Here is a 13,055-nt window from a genome sequence, read left to right as displayed (position 1 = left end):
TGTCACACAAGAAGTGCTTTAAAATCACCCTGTTCTTATGTACAAATCTTTTTTTTTTTTTTTCAACTGCAGCCTAGCGCTACCAGATCAATTCTGTAAGTTACATATGAAGAAAACTGACTTTTAAGAAAAGGCAAATATACCTTGTGAGGAATTTCAAGATGAATTATTGTGTTCAGCTTGAAATTCTTAAAATTCATTGTCATTTTCAGCAGCAGTGAAACAAAAGGAAGTTCTTTTTCTTATTCTGTAGACATTATAACTTATCAACCCTCTCTTCTTTATCCTTTGGCAAAAAGGACAAGAAAATAAATTGGAAGAAGAATTTTCTTGCAGCAAAGTTACCCAAAACCATGATCAATGTTCTCCAAGCAGGAAAATCTAAAGGAATCAAGGGCTTCATGAAACATTCATGGCAACAATATGCTGACAAATAGTTTCTCAGTCAAAACTTTTCTCTGCCTCTACTTAACATGGCCTGTGTGAACTCATTCCTGGAGCAGCAGAAGGCCAGAGGGGTTTAGCTCATCTAGCTGGGTTTTTTTTCCAAACAAACTCCACAAATCCCTTGAGGTCACTTGATGGAGCTAAATAAACCCTCTGCTTCTCCTGGATGTGCTGACTCAACTCCCATCACAGCCTAGGCCCACACAGGGTCCTGGGCTGAAGGACAACGGGCAGGAGCTGCCAGGCCTCCAGGTATCCATGAGAAATCCCTCCATGACCAGAAATCCCATTTGGAGCCAGCCCAGCACACCCAGCCAAGGCTCCAGCCCCGTCCCCCTCTGCTTCACAGACCTTCCAAACCTGGGGTTTGCCTCACATCTACTGGTTGGATGAATTGTGAAATGATTGCCTGCTGATCATTAGAAAAACTTGCTGCAACAAGGCAAAAACCGGGATGAAAGAAATCAGGTGGCATCCCAGGAGCCATCACTAATTATTTGGTACCTAATGAATGACACAATTCGCTTGTTGACCTTGTCAATCTATGCACAGTTCTAACTAATTAATAAAAAACTGAAACTACCAAAGGTCTGAGATGTTTTTGGTCGACTTTGACCCAGAGTGACACCTACACTGATCCTGGAATGTTGTTAGATCTCAGTGACACAGGGCAGGAGGCACCAGAACACCAAATGCTGCTCAGATGAACTTGGCAAGATTCTGTGAGTACAATTTCATGGCCTGAAGCTGTGCCACTTTGCTGGGATAGCATCCAATGTCTCCTGTCAAGCTCCATAAACCAGGGTAATGAGTGAGGAGCACCTGGCTGGCCCAGGCAGGGCTCTGATTGCCAGCACAGGGCTCTGCTGTCACCTGGGCAGGGCCACACCAAGTCCTCACCAAGAAGGGACAATTGGCCTTTGCAGGAGGGGCAAAACCCAAGCGACAGCTACAACAGGAAAGCCAAAATCATTCCTGGTGCTGTTGTGGGAGGTTTTCAGTCATGGCTTTTCATGGTGTGAGCATCGCTCAGAGACTCAAGAGCCCTTTGGGGCTCTTCAGGAATAAATGAAAGCCTGTGAAAGCTTCCAAAGTGTTTCAAGTGAACACAACTTGGGTGTACAACTACACCCTTGAGCCTGGAATCAAGTGGAGACAAAGGGCTGCCACAATGGAAGACACCTTCCTCAGAGAATGTACTCACTTCTTTCCTTGAACTCTCTCTTTCTCAATTCCACCTTTTATTGATAGATGCAAAGTAAGACTAATGAACTATTGATAACCCTGGCACAAAGGATTATTAGACAAAGCAATTTCATTTGGGGGGCATTGATTTATATGTCACAACCAGAGTACAAATGAAGATGGTAGTTAGGAAGGATGAAGTTGAATGCTAAACAGGTTGGCATCCTGTTTATTCCTAACTCCTGCCTTAAATGCTCATAGACACATTTACTTGTACCTCTGGATATCCTATATATATCCTATATATTTAAAGATATGTTTGCAGATTTTCTTGTAATTAATGGTATTTGGAGAGATACCTGAAGCAACCCAAACATTCAAACAGGGCTGATGTTTTGAAGGGCCTGAACCGTGACAAGACACCAGACTGGACAGTTGGGTTTGAACCAGGATTCCCAAAAACACACCAAAAAGATGTCCAGGCACAGAGGGAATCCACAGGTGAAAGCAGGTGAAAAGAAGGGGTTTGTCCTAAAAAGCAAAGTCTGAAATGTGCCTGAGATGGAGAGGCAGGAGCAGAAGGATGGGTTTTACCATGGCACACTGCAGTGCCCTGTCTCCCCACAGCCTCTCAGAGAGCTGGAGCCAGCCAGAGCCACAGAGCTGCTGAGCATCTCAGCACCTCTGGTCCTGAGGCCCAGGAAGACACTGCTGCCAAATTTTAATTCTCTTTGTCTGTGGTGTTCACCTGACATTTATTGTGATGCCAACTGCTGTGTTGTTGTGAAACCAGGAGTGAGAGTTGTCCTCTTTCAGTGAAACCAAAAGGAAATTTCAAAGTCTAAGATACAGCCACCTGATTTTGTGGGCTGCAAAAAGGCAGCCAGCCCCCATTTCTGTCTTTAAAAGCTTTCTCCAGCTTTTAAAAGGTACTGCCATGGCCTCTCCCCAGCACAAGGAGTCCCTCCAAGTCCCAAGCTCAGATAAAACAATAGAAGGGCAGTGCCCAGGTGATCTGACAGTGCTAAGGCAAAACCAATATCCCAGGATTTCCAGAGGGCTGCTCCACTTGTGATTTCAGTGTGGAAAATGGTAAAATAAAACTGAACTTTAATGAACTTTCAGAGGAAAAAGGTTTCTTTGTTTTAATACAAGCCACAACAACAGGACGTTGCCCTGCCTTAGGCTCTGACACTCAAAACCCATCTCCAATACTTTAGGGATTAAATTATTTTCTGAAAGTCGACTCATTCCCACCATTATTACTGCTATAAAGCTGTGAGATTTTTTGCTGCCCCCCTCCTGTTTTTTTTCCAAGGCTAGAAATAGATTGAACTGGCACTTCAGGATGCTGAGCTGCAGTTTCAGTTGAGCTCTGTGCTTCACAGAGATTTATCAAAAATGACAAGATTCAACATCTAGGAGACGTCTTGTAGTGCCCAGGAGCTCAAAGAAGATGCAGCAGTTACAACAGTAACCAGAGAGAAATAAGAAAAATGATAGAAAAAGAAACACGTGGTGCTCAAAAATCAAAGCTCTGGCAGGAATGGGCACTTGTGCTGGTCAGCACTGGCCATTAGTGAGCAAAGAGTCACTGCCTGCCTCCTCCAAATGAAAAACCAGGGAAATCAGCCCTTCATTTCAGCTATAAACTGCCTGGCAGGTACCTGTCAGAGGCCACAAGCTGCAGAGGTTTTCCCCTGTTCCAGTTGCAAGCAGCGTGGAATTGGGTGGAAGTGAGGAGTGTGTGTCTGTGATCTCTTCTTCTGAGCTGAGCCATCCCTGCAATAAAACATAGCACCCCATAAGTTCAGGTCTTTTTCACCCACGTGCATGTAATGCAAATTATATGTGAAAAAGGCTCGGGAAAAACGGGAATATCTGGGCAGTAAATGTGTGTGAAGTGTAAAAGCATCTCCCGGGCATGGTCAGCCTTTGCCAGGATAACCCAAGAAACCTGAGCAAACACTGGTGGCTGAGAAGCACCCTGCAGGCAGACCCCAGCATCCCCCTGCAATGGAATCAGGCACTGATGGAGGCTGGATCCCAGCATGCAGAAGCAGCAGCATCCTTCAGCAGTGCTCAGAGCAGGACCAGGAAATAAAACAGAGATAAAATACCTGGGGGCTGTTTCCAAGTCCTGCAGTGAGTCAGGCAGGTCTCTGCAGAGCTGGAGAGAAGAGCAGTGAGGGAAACCTCAGCAAGAAATGAGCACACCCAGGTTTCTTCTCACAAATAATATTGTAAATGCAGGTGAACCTGGTGGGAAGAAATGCTGATGTCTGACTCCAGTTCAGAAGGCTGAATGATTTCTTTATTATAACTATACTATAATATATTAGTATACTATTTAAAGGAGATATTAAAACTACAAACTACAACCTACTTGTTCTAACTCCCATATCTAACTCACAACTGGTGACCCTCTCTTGAGTCCAGCCCCAGGTGGGTTGGATTGGCCATCAGCTCAAACAATCCTCACCAGAATCCAACCAAGCAGCACCCCAGGGAAACAATTCTCCAAACACATTGCACATGGGAAAACAAGGAGCAGAAATAGAAATTGTTTTCTCTTTCTTTCCTCTGTGCTCCTCTATGAAAAAATCCTGAGAGAGTAAAGAATGTGTTTACCACAAAATAATGGTTCTAATAAAAGCCTGCAAGAGATAACACTGCCAAACAAAAAGTTTGCATAACAAAAAGGGATCTGAAAAAGAAACCTCCACAGTAAGAGTCAGGGAGGAGGTTGTAGGTCTCCTAATTGTTTTACAGAGGTCAAAGGCAAATTCCTCCATGAAGAACCACACACTGACCATGCTCCCCTCCCCTCCCTGAGCCAGGACCTTGTCCTGTAGACATGTAGAAACAGCCTGAAGGAGTTAGGCTAATCCAGGCAGAGGCAAAATGGAAATAACTCCCACAAGACCGCTGGGAAAACTTAATCCAATCTTCCCTTGTGAAGCAGATATTATTCCCCTTTTAGTTGCCTTCAGTGGTGATAAAGTGCAGACAAAGGAGATAAGGGACTCGCACACCTCACATTTCACCACTCACAGTAAATACACTCCTCGCTTTCACTTATCTTTCAGCCTGGTATGGATTTCCTTTTAGTAACCTCCTGAATTACAATCAAATTATACTTTCAGAGCCATTGAATTGCATGGCTTGCAGTACCTTAATGGGTTCTGTTCTGGCTGCTCAGGAAGGACTTGTAATCCCTGTCTTCTTCTATATTTCAGGGAGCCTTAAGGACGTGTTTCAGTGCCAGGAAAAACAGCCCAGGCCTTCACTCACCAGAGAAAATGCCACACAAAAGTGCAGGGGCAAGTGAGACACATCCTGGAGGAAAAAGATCAGTACTGAATGCTTCTTCTTTTCCCTTGCAGTGCCAGCCAGGGTTTGGGTGGCACAGGAATCCCAAAACTCTCTCAGACACGAGTTCTGTGTGATTTAATGGTACGGTCGATACCCCAGGTGCCGACTGGTCTGCAAAATATTTGAAAATAAATGGAAGTTTTAATGCTCAGGAAATGGTGCAGAGTGCCACCTTCCTCCGGACAGCCTATCTCTTAGATGGGCTTTTATCCTGCAATAAAGAAGTTGTTTCTTTGTTAGTTATGGGCTCTGCAGCAAACAAAACTCAGAGTGTGGTCGGGAGCTTTGCCGGGCTGAAATCAATTTTTGAATTATACAAACATTTAGGTAATTGAAATGGAGAGGGAGAATAAACACAGGCTGAAAGCCTAACGAGACCTCTTGTTCTGGAGAGGATCTGGAAGGATCTGAAGGATGCAAAATGTCCCTCCTGCACCTGAGAGCACCAAACCATTCCCAGGGAATCCCTCTGATCCCCCAGTCCATAAATGCTCAGAGGGGAAGTGGGGACACTCTGGGGGAAGAACATCTGTGCCTTCAAGGGGGAAAGAATACAAAGACCACAGAAAACAGCAAATTCTGCATTGCCACAGCACAGGGGACAGTGCCAGGCCCAGGGGACAGTGGGGACCTGCCACGACCTTGTGGAGCCACCAGCCCGTGACACTCAATGCTTTCCAGCTAAATCAGCAGGTTCACTGAGAAAAACTGCACACTGGAGATAATCAGAGTAGGAACTGCCCCTGTCTGCAGCTAATGGAGGGGAGATAAAAAATCTCCCTCCTCCCTTTATTCATCCCGCTGTTTGCCAAACCTTATCATGTTTTTTCCAATTGTATTCCCAATAAGCCACAAGGTAAGAAATAGTGTTTGCCAGCCCTGAAGAGAGGTAATCTTTGTTGGAAACATTTCTCAGGGAAAAAAAAACCGTTCAAATAAGATGTGGGAGGAAATTTCCCCCTCAGACAATTGGAGGAGCTGTCGACAGGCAGCAGATGAAAGGCGAGGAGCGCTGGGTGCCGCGGGCCGTGCAGGGAACACGGGCAATGGCTTCAGCAGCTCTGGGTTCAAATAGAAAATTAATTTCTTTCTGAGGGGATCCAAAGTGCTGTTCATGCTGCCCTTCCTCTAAACACTTGGTGATTTAATTTTGCTGAGCGCAGAGAGGGATGAGAAGCAAGTCACTAAAGGAGGGAGCTCAGCCCCAGCTCCTGAGGCAGCTCTGGGGTCACGGTGACCCTCCCAAAATCTGTGTTTGGCCACAATATTCACTATTTCTGCCCTTCACTTGGAGCAGGAATCAGCCTCCACAAATCAGGACTTTATTAAGGCAGGCAGCAGGATTTCTGCTGGCCAGTTTCAGGGTGGAACGAGATGATCTCTAAGGTCCCTTCCAACCCAACCCATTTGATCACTCTGTGATCAATTTTGCACTGCTTTTCCCCAGCATTAATATTTCTGATGAGAAAATAAACTGTGACAGATGTGTTCTACCTTAAAAGTGACATGCTGCCTTAACAAGAGGAGAAAAATGGATGAATATGAAAATGGGCATAATGAATATTCAGATACATTTGCAAATTAAGAGACTTCAACTGTGTCTTTGTCCTTTGTGCGTTTTCCACAAATATTGAGAGGGGAACTCTCCTGGGAGAAGCGTTCACCAGCACAGCAAGTTTTGAAGAAGGAACCCACTCAATCTACAGCAAATATTCACAACATGAACATTGTGTGTATTCACAGGAGAAAGATAATTCTGGGAACCTCCAATTAGGCAGCAGCAGCTTTTCCTATGGTCTCAGGAAAGAACTAAAGAAAAAGGCTTATTTTGATAATTTTTTCAACATAGATTTTTGAAATGGGAAATACAAACATGAGAAAAAGACAGACTTCACCCATTAATTGTTCCCTCAGAATTGTGAGGGGGGGAATGCCCCCCTGGGCCAGGCTGGGAGCAGCAGCTACCCTAAGTCAAGTGTGTTGTTACCCATGTGCAGGGGCAGCTGAACCTGTGTGTGCTGACCTGCCTGACAGCCCTGGCTCAGGAATCTGCCTAATTAATTTTTAATAACCCAACCTTCATCTCTGCCTGCAGCCTGACCTGCTCTGGGGTGTGCTCAGTCATCACCTCCTCCAGCCACCCCGGTGCCACCTCTGCCTGAGGGAGCTGCATCCTTGTCTTAAAATCCCATAACCGTCCCCTTTTCCCTTCCATTAGCACTGCAGAGGATGCTGCTGCTGTGGCAGTGTCTCTGATAAGACACCCCAAACCCCAACAGAACCCAAAGCAGCAGCAACATCCCGTATTTACCCCTTCAGTTGAATCACCACAGTGAAGGGACATGAAAACCTCTCCCTGTAATTCCACCTGGAGGCTTTCTCCCACACTGAAACATTGCACATTGCCCAGTTTTGTTAGATTTCCCTCAGAGATACCCAATAACCTTCAAACAAACCCAATTCGTAACACCACCAGATGTGCTCATTTTGCTTTTCATGGCAATATGCTGTGAGAGGTCTCTGGGTGGGAGGTAACAACCCAAACAAGAACAATTTCTGTTTTGCTGGTTTGAAAGCGGAGCTTTCAATATCCTGGCCTGTCTCTGAGTTTTTATTTAAACTCAGGGGAGTTTTAACTTGGGGAATTTTTCAGTTTACAAAATGGCCCGACAAGGATAATTAGGGTAGAAACATGCCTGACAATTCCAAATGCTCCCTGTCAAGCATATGGGCTAACACCTATTTTTTATTAATTCCCTGGTTTTCAAAGGGTGATACAGTTGTATTAGAAGCAATGTGTAGGTGGCTCATTTTTCCCTCCTCACATTCCCTTTGACAGTAGTTTGAAATAACATTCATCAAACAGTGTAAAAGAAGTCGAATGAAATTAATTAAGCAACCTAGAAGGAAAAATAAGACGTCTTTCCAAGAGGACTTGCATTATTCAGGTTTATAGTGCTGCAAGTGCAATTTTCTGGGAAGAAAAGGCAGGATAATGGTGTAACCCTGCTCCACTATGAAACAGCATGTTTGGAGCATCACTGGTGATAAGGAAGTTCTGAAACTGGGAGTTTCCTATTGAAGATTTGCTCTCAATAGCATGCAATATATACATGCATAAATATCTATTTGCTCATCTATCATTGCTGGCACCTGCCCCAGAAGGAATTGGAGATTTCTGATCCTCTCCCTGCCTTTTGGCACTCAGGGTTGGGGCATAGATGGCAATGCCATGTTTAATTCCATCTTGTCAAGTGAACAAAAGCCCGCTTTTTGAAAGTCCCTGTTGTTCAAGGGTGTTCAAACAAACATTGCCCAGGTTTTGCCCAGTAGCCACACGTGGCACTGCAGGGCTGGATTCCAGGTCCCCAGCTGGAATGAGGATTATCCATGGGCTGCACACTTCATGGCACACACTCCCATTCCACTCCCTGTGCTGCTCCAGCTCTCCCAGCCTCACTGAGCAGCTCTCCCCATCCCAAATTCTGATTGAATCCAACCAGCAACACCACAGGGAGCTCATCTGCAGCCTCTCCAGGCACAGCCCTGGTGAGAAGTCATCCAGCCATTCTCTGTCGCTGTCGGGGCAGGACAGGAATGAGAAGACTGAATCAGAAGGCTGTGAGAGTAAAACCCTGGTTTATTCAAAATACACTGCTCTTTTATACTGAGCTCTGCGAGGACCAAATCCATTGGTCCTGAAGTGAAAACAACCCACAGCATTGGTGCAGAGTGCTTGACGCACAGTGATAGAACTTAACTATAAACAGTGTGAAAAACAAGAGAGATAAAGAATTATTTACATTCTTCTCCAGCTCTTTCCAAGGCTTCTGCCTGCCTAGAAACTCTCATTTCTCTCTTTGACTGAATCTGAGACCCACACTCCTCCACTGAGCTGCTGCCAGCTCTGGCTTGGTCACAGGGCTTAGGGACACAAAATTCCAGCTATCCTGCTCTGCTCCCAAGGCTTGGCCTCAGCACTGCCCTTCCTGCATCCAGCCAAAACAGCCGGAGTGCACCTGACATCCCATCAGCCCCCAGCTCTAAAGGAATCCTGATTTAACAGGAGATCACTCACCAGAAGGATTTCCAACTATCTAAACCAAGTACCCACCGAAATCCAAAAAACTGGTTATGAAAACATGGATGTAAAGAGCTCAGGATCTCGTTGTGACTCCTGGCAGCCTCCCAGCTGCTTTATTCAACACAATCCTCAGGTGATTCCTAATTTCATGTTCACATTATCAGCTGCTCAGGGTAATTTTGCCCTGATTTCTAAAAGTGTTAAATTTTCTTTTATAGTTCTTTTGAAAGTTTTAAAGTTCTCACAAAACTTCTTTAGCCTTCTGATAATGTTTACATATTTGAGAGTCAAAGTTCCCACACAATTTCATGGATAAATAGAATAGTTTACATACTTCTCTGTAAGGAGAGAGAAATAATTAATTAATCTTTAGTCCAGTGTGGTTGGAGAGGTGGTAATTCCATCCTCCAATCCACAGCCACCTTTAGAATTCTATAAATACCAGATGTTTGAATAAAATTAGCTTTTTTTCTCTTTTAAATTTACCAAGCTTCTGTGTACTCATTTTGTGTCCAATAGCCAGGAAAGGCCATGGATGTCACAGCACCAGGTTCTGTCACTCCCAACGAACCAGCTGGGTAGAGGGAGCCACAGGGAAGGGAGTAACTGTGATTGATGCAAGAAACTTCCCAACACATCCTTAATCTTGCTCATCAGATGCTGATTTTACCTGAGCAACGATTCCAGCTTTTCTTCTCTTCTTCTGTCCAGGTTGGTTCTTCCACCAACCTGGACAGACTCAGGGCTGCCAGCAGCAGGTCTCCAGCCCAGATAAACCCAGCTTGCACCCCAGGACAGGGCTGAACTTGGATTCTCCTTTAGTGCCCAAATTCCCCCGGGCAAGTCTCCTAAAGCACCATCCCCTGTGCACATGGCAGGGCTGGTGCTGCCCAGTCCTGCCCACCAGGGCTGATCCTCCTCCCCGGAAGGAGAAATTAAAATATTAATTTCTCCTTCCCTCTGAAAGCTCCATGGGAAGGCTCCTTCCAAGAGCCTCTGGAAGGCTTCGGCTGTAATTGCTTGTAAACCACTTAGGCAGTAAGTGATACAGAAATCCAAGTGGTAATTGTAGCAGAGGCTTGAGATTAATCTATTTTTGGCTTGTCAGACGTCCTTATGGACCTGGTTCAAGGCAGTCACTGAAAGCTGTAAAGTGTCCAAAAAGTGACAGGAAAAAATAGTTTGATTAAAACCATTCCAGAGGCAAATCCAATCTTCAAGACACTCTCTGAAACTTATTGGTGTAGCCTGCAGATGAGGCACCCGTGAACATCATCTGGCCAGAGACCTGGCGAGAGCCACAAAAAGCATTATGTCAAAAAAAAAAAGGTGCTCTAATTTTGGATTCCCAAAGCAGAGCTGTGCAGGGAAAGTCAGTGAAAAAATATAACAGGGTCTGCCAAGAGGGGATAAGCTGCTTGTCCTGACCCAGGAATTCAGGGCTCTGCTGACTGAAGAACATGCCACAGGTTCTGTTTTGCTCACTTGTCCTCAGGTAACACCGTGAGATGGATGGACATCTGGGCTTGATGGCCTTAAAGGTCTTTTCCAGCTGTAATGACCCCAAAATTCTCTGACTGCCAGATGCACTGTTGGGTGTGACTGAAGAACCCCAAACCCTTGGTTTATCTCTTTAGCTCCCAGAGGTGGGAGCACCAGTTCATTATTAGGAACTGGAAACAGCTTCTTTCCCCACAGAGCTGCAACATCTCCAAACTTTCCACCAACTTCCATTTTCTATAACCTCAAGGTCAAGATTACCCTTTATTATTTTTTTTCCATCATTTCCTTCCCATTTACTTTGGATTAGTGGATGTTCTGTCAATAAGGACTAATGAAATTCCACGCCAATATAAACTCTATCTGCTCCATGAATGGTTCTTTTTTCACACAGACTTTCTATGAAATAAAAAGTGACTGATGCCACAATATGCTTTAATTATTTTCTTCATAAACTATCAAATTAAATTTTAAGAAGCTGGAGATGTCTCTTATTAAACTGGGACTGAACTCAGAGATGTAACTCTTAATGAAACCTCTCACACCAGAAAGCTTTTTTGTAATGTTAATAATTTTCAGCAGCCTGCCATATGCAATATCTTACCAGAGCTTATGATTTTCACATTCCACCCCCTGCCATGGGCTGGGACACCTTCCCCTATCCCAGGTTGCTCCAAGCTCCATCCAGCCTGGCCTAGACACTTCTGGGACTTTCTAAGCCACAACATTATGCAGAGCCTTCCATATTTTAGCTGGGATTTTCCACTCACTGTATCAGGAAGTTTATCCAAAAAGCAGCGCTGAGTATCCCAATGAATATCCCACAGCAGCACCAGGTGAGTCACAGCACACCTGGAAAACACAGGCATTCATCAACACCAGCTTCAAGGGAAAAGTATTTAATCTAAGCAGCAAGAACATCTCCAATTATCCAAGGAAAAAGCAGAGAAAAGCTGGTGTGTGATGGAATCATGGAATGATTAAGGCTGGAAAAGCCCTCCAAGGTCATGGAGTCCAACCATTGTCCAACACCATTAAATCATGCCCCAAAGAACCACATCTACACATTTTTGAACACCTCCAGGGCTGGAGATTCCACCACCTCCCTGAGCAGCCTGTTCCACTGGCTGACCACCCTTTCAGGGAAGGAATTTTCCCTGATATCCAATGCAAACCTCCCCTGGTGCAACTTGAGGTCATTTCTTCTCGTCCTGTCACTTGTTACCTGGGAGCAGAGACCAATCCCTGCCTGGCTACAATGTCCAGTTTGCTCTGGAAAACACAGGGATCAAAATGTGGCACATTCTGGGGCCAACCAGCAAAACACAAAACCCGCAGAAGTCACTGGATCGTATTTTTGGATCCTGCCTTAAGGGACAAAGAACAGAGTGAGAGAGGAAAATGCGGCAGCTGGTAAAAAATCATTAAAAAGAATAAGGCAGAGATGAGGAAATACTGAAACTGCCGGGAGAAAAAAAAAGAAAAGGAACAAAGACATGGAAAAAAGACTCTCAGTCTGCCAAAGTTTACACAATTTCATAAAGTGTACAAAAGAAGCAGAGAGAAAGGGAAAAAAGCAAACCAAGGAGCTCCTGGCTGGGCTGGGGGTGCAGCTCATTCCCAGCTCTGGGGGTCGGTGTGCCCAGCACAGCGTGTCCTGCCCACCCTCCCAGGCTCCCTGTGCAGTTCATTCCAGCTCAGCTGCTGGCCAATTCCTTCTGGTCACACAGTGACAGTCCCAAGGGCTTCATATCCATGCCCCCCTTTGGCCAAGAACACCTGAATCCCGCCACAAAAAAACCATCACTCGTCCCCTCATGGACATAAATGGACAGTCGTGGACAGAAACACTGATTTTTCCAAATGGAAATTTCTCTGTTGTTGATGATGTTTCACTGCTGTACTTCCTCTTTTTTTTTTTTTTTCTGTTTAATTTTATTCACGAGCTGAAGTGACTTTGGGCAGTCACAAACCGATTTTTCACTGTGTTCTGAACAGATGGTTGTTCCAAGAATACCAGCATCCTGGCAGTGTCAAACAGCCTTGACCTTCCCAAGCAGCGCTGCAGACTTTTTGTTAGAAGGAAAGAAATAAAGAACCGCTCACATCGTCCCAATTTTTTTTATGGATTGTTAAACACAGTGAACAACGCAGGCATAAACTGGGCTCAAGGAAAACCTGAGATTCAGCCTCAGAGAAGCAGGAATGGCTTCTGGAATCACTGGTGGTGCACAGACAACTCCAAGGTCACATCAGACCCCCCTGGCAGCAGCAGAAGAGTGAAGAGATGTGAGCCCCTCACATCATCTCCAGCTCTTCCAGCCCTGAGGAGCTGCTGTCATGGGCTGTGCAAAGCCCAGAGAAAAAAACCACAAAATATCCCAATCCTCAAGTTCAGGCTTTATCCAGCAAGGTTCCAGTTACAATTTCCCAGTTATAAATAGCTGGAGTTCATTGTGAGCCT

At 45.1% G+C, this 13,055-nt stretch overlaps 1 long non-coding RNA gene across 1 annotated transcript in view; it reads right to left on the bottom strand.

The window, feature by feature from the left end:
- LOC144247000 (uncharacterized) overlaps positions 1-13,055 on the bottom strand; it is a 117,447-nt gene that overhangs the window by 35,976 nt on the left and 68,416 nt on the right. Inside the window, exons 5-7 of the long non-coding RNA XR_013340719.2 lie at positions 4,807-5,118; positions 3,753-3,891; positions 3,300-3,414 (exon numbers count right to left, since the gene is read on the bottom strand). This is a non-coding gene — a long non-coding RNA (uncharacterized LOC144247000). The remainder of the gene's footprint in view (positions 1-3,299; positions 3,415-3,752; positions 3,892-4,806; positions 5,119-13,055) is intronic.

The sequence above is a fragment of the Lonchura striata genome, chromosome 12 (assembly GCF_050655825.1).
Source record: "Lonchura striata isolate lonStrDom1 chromosome 12, ASM5065582v1, whole genome shotgun sequence".
Classification (NCBI taxonomy): Eukaryota; Metazoa; Chordata; class Aves; order Passeriformes; family Estrildidae; genus Lonchura; species Lonchura striata.
The sequence above is the reverse complement of the archived record's forward strand: the minus strand, read 5'-3'. Positions and strand labels throughout refer to the sequence as shown.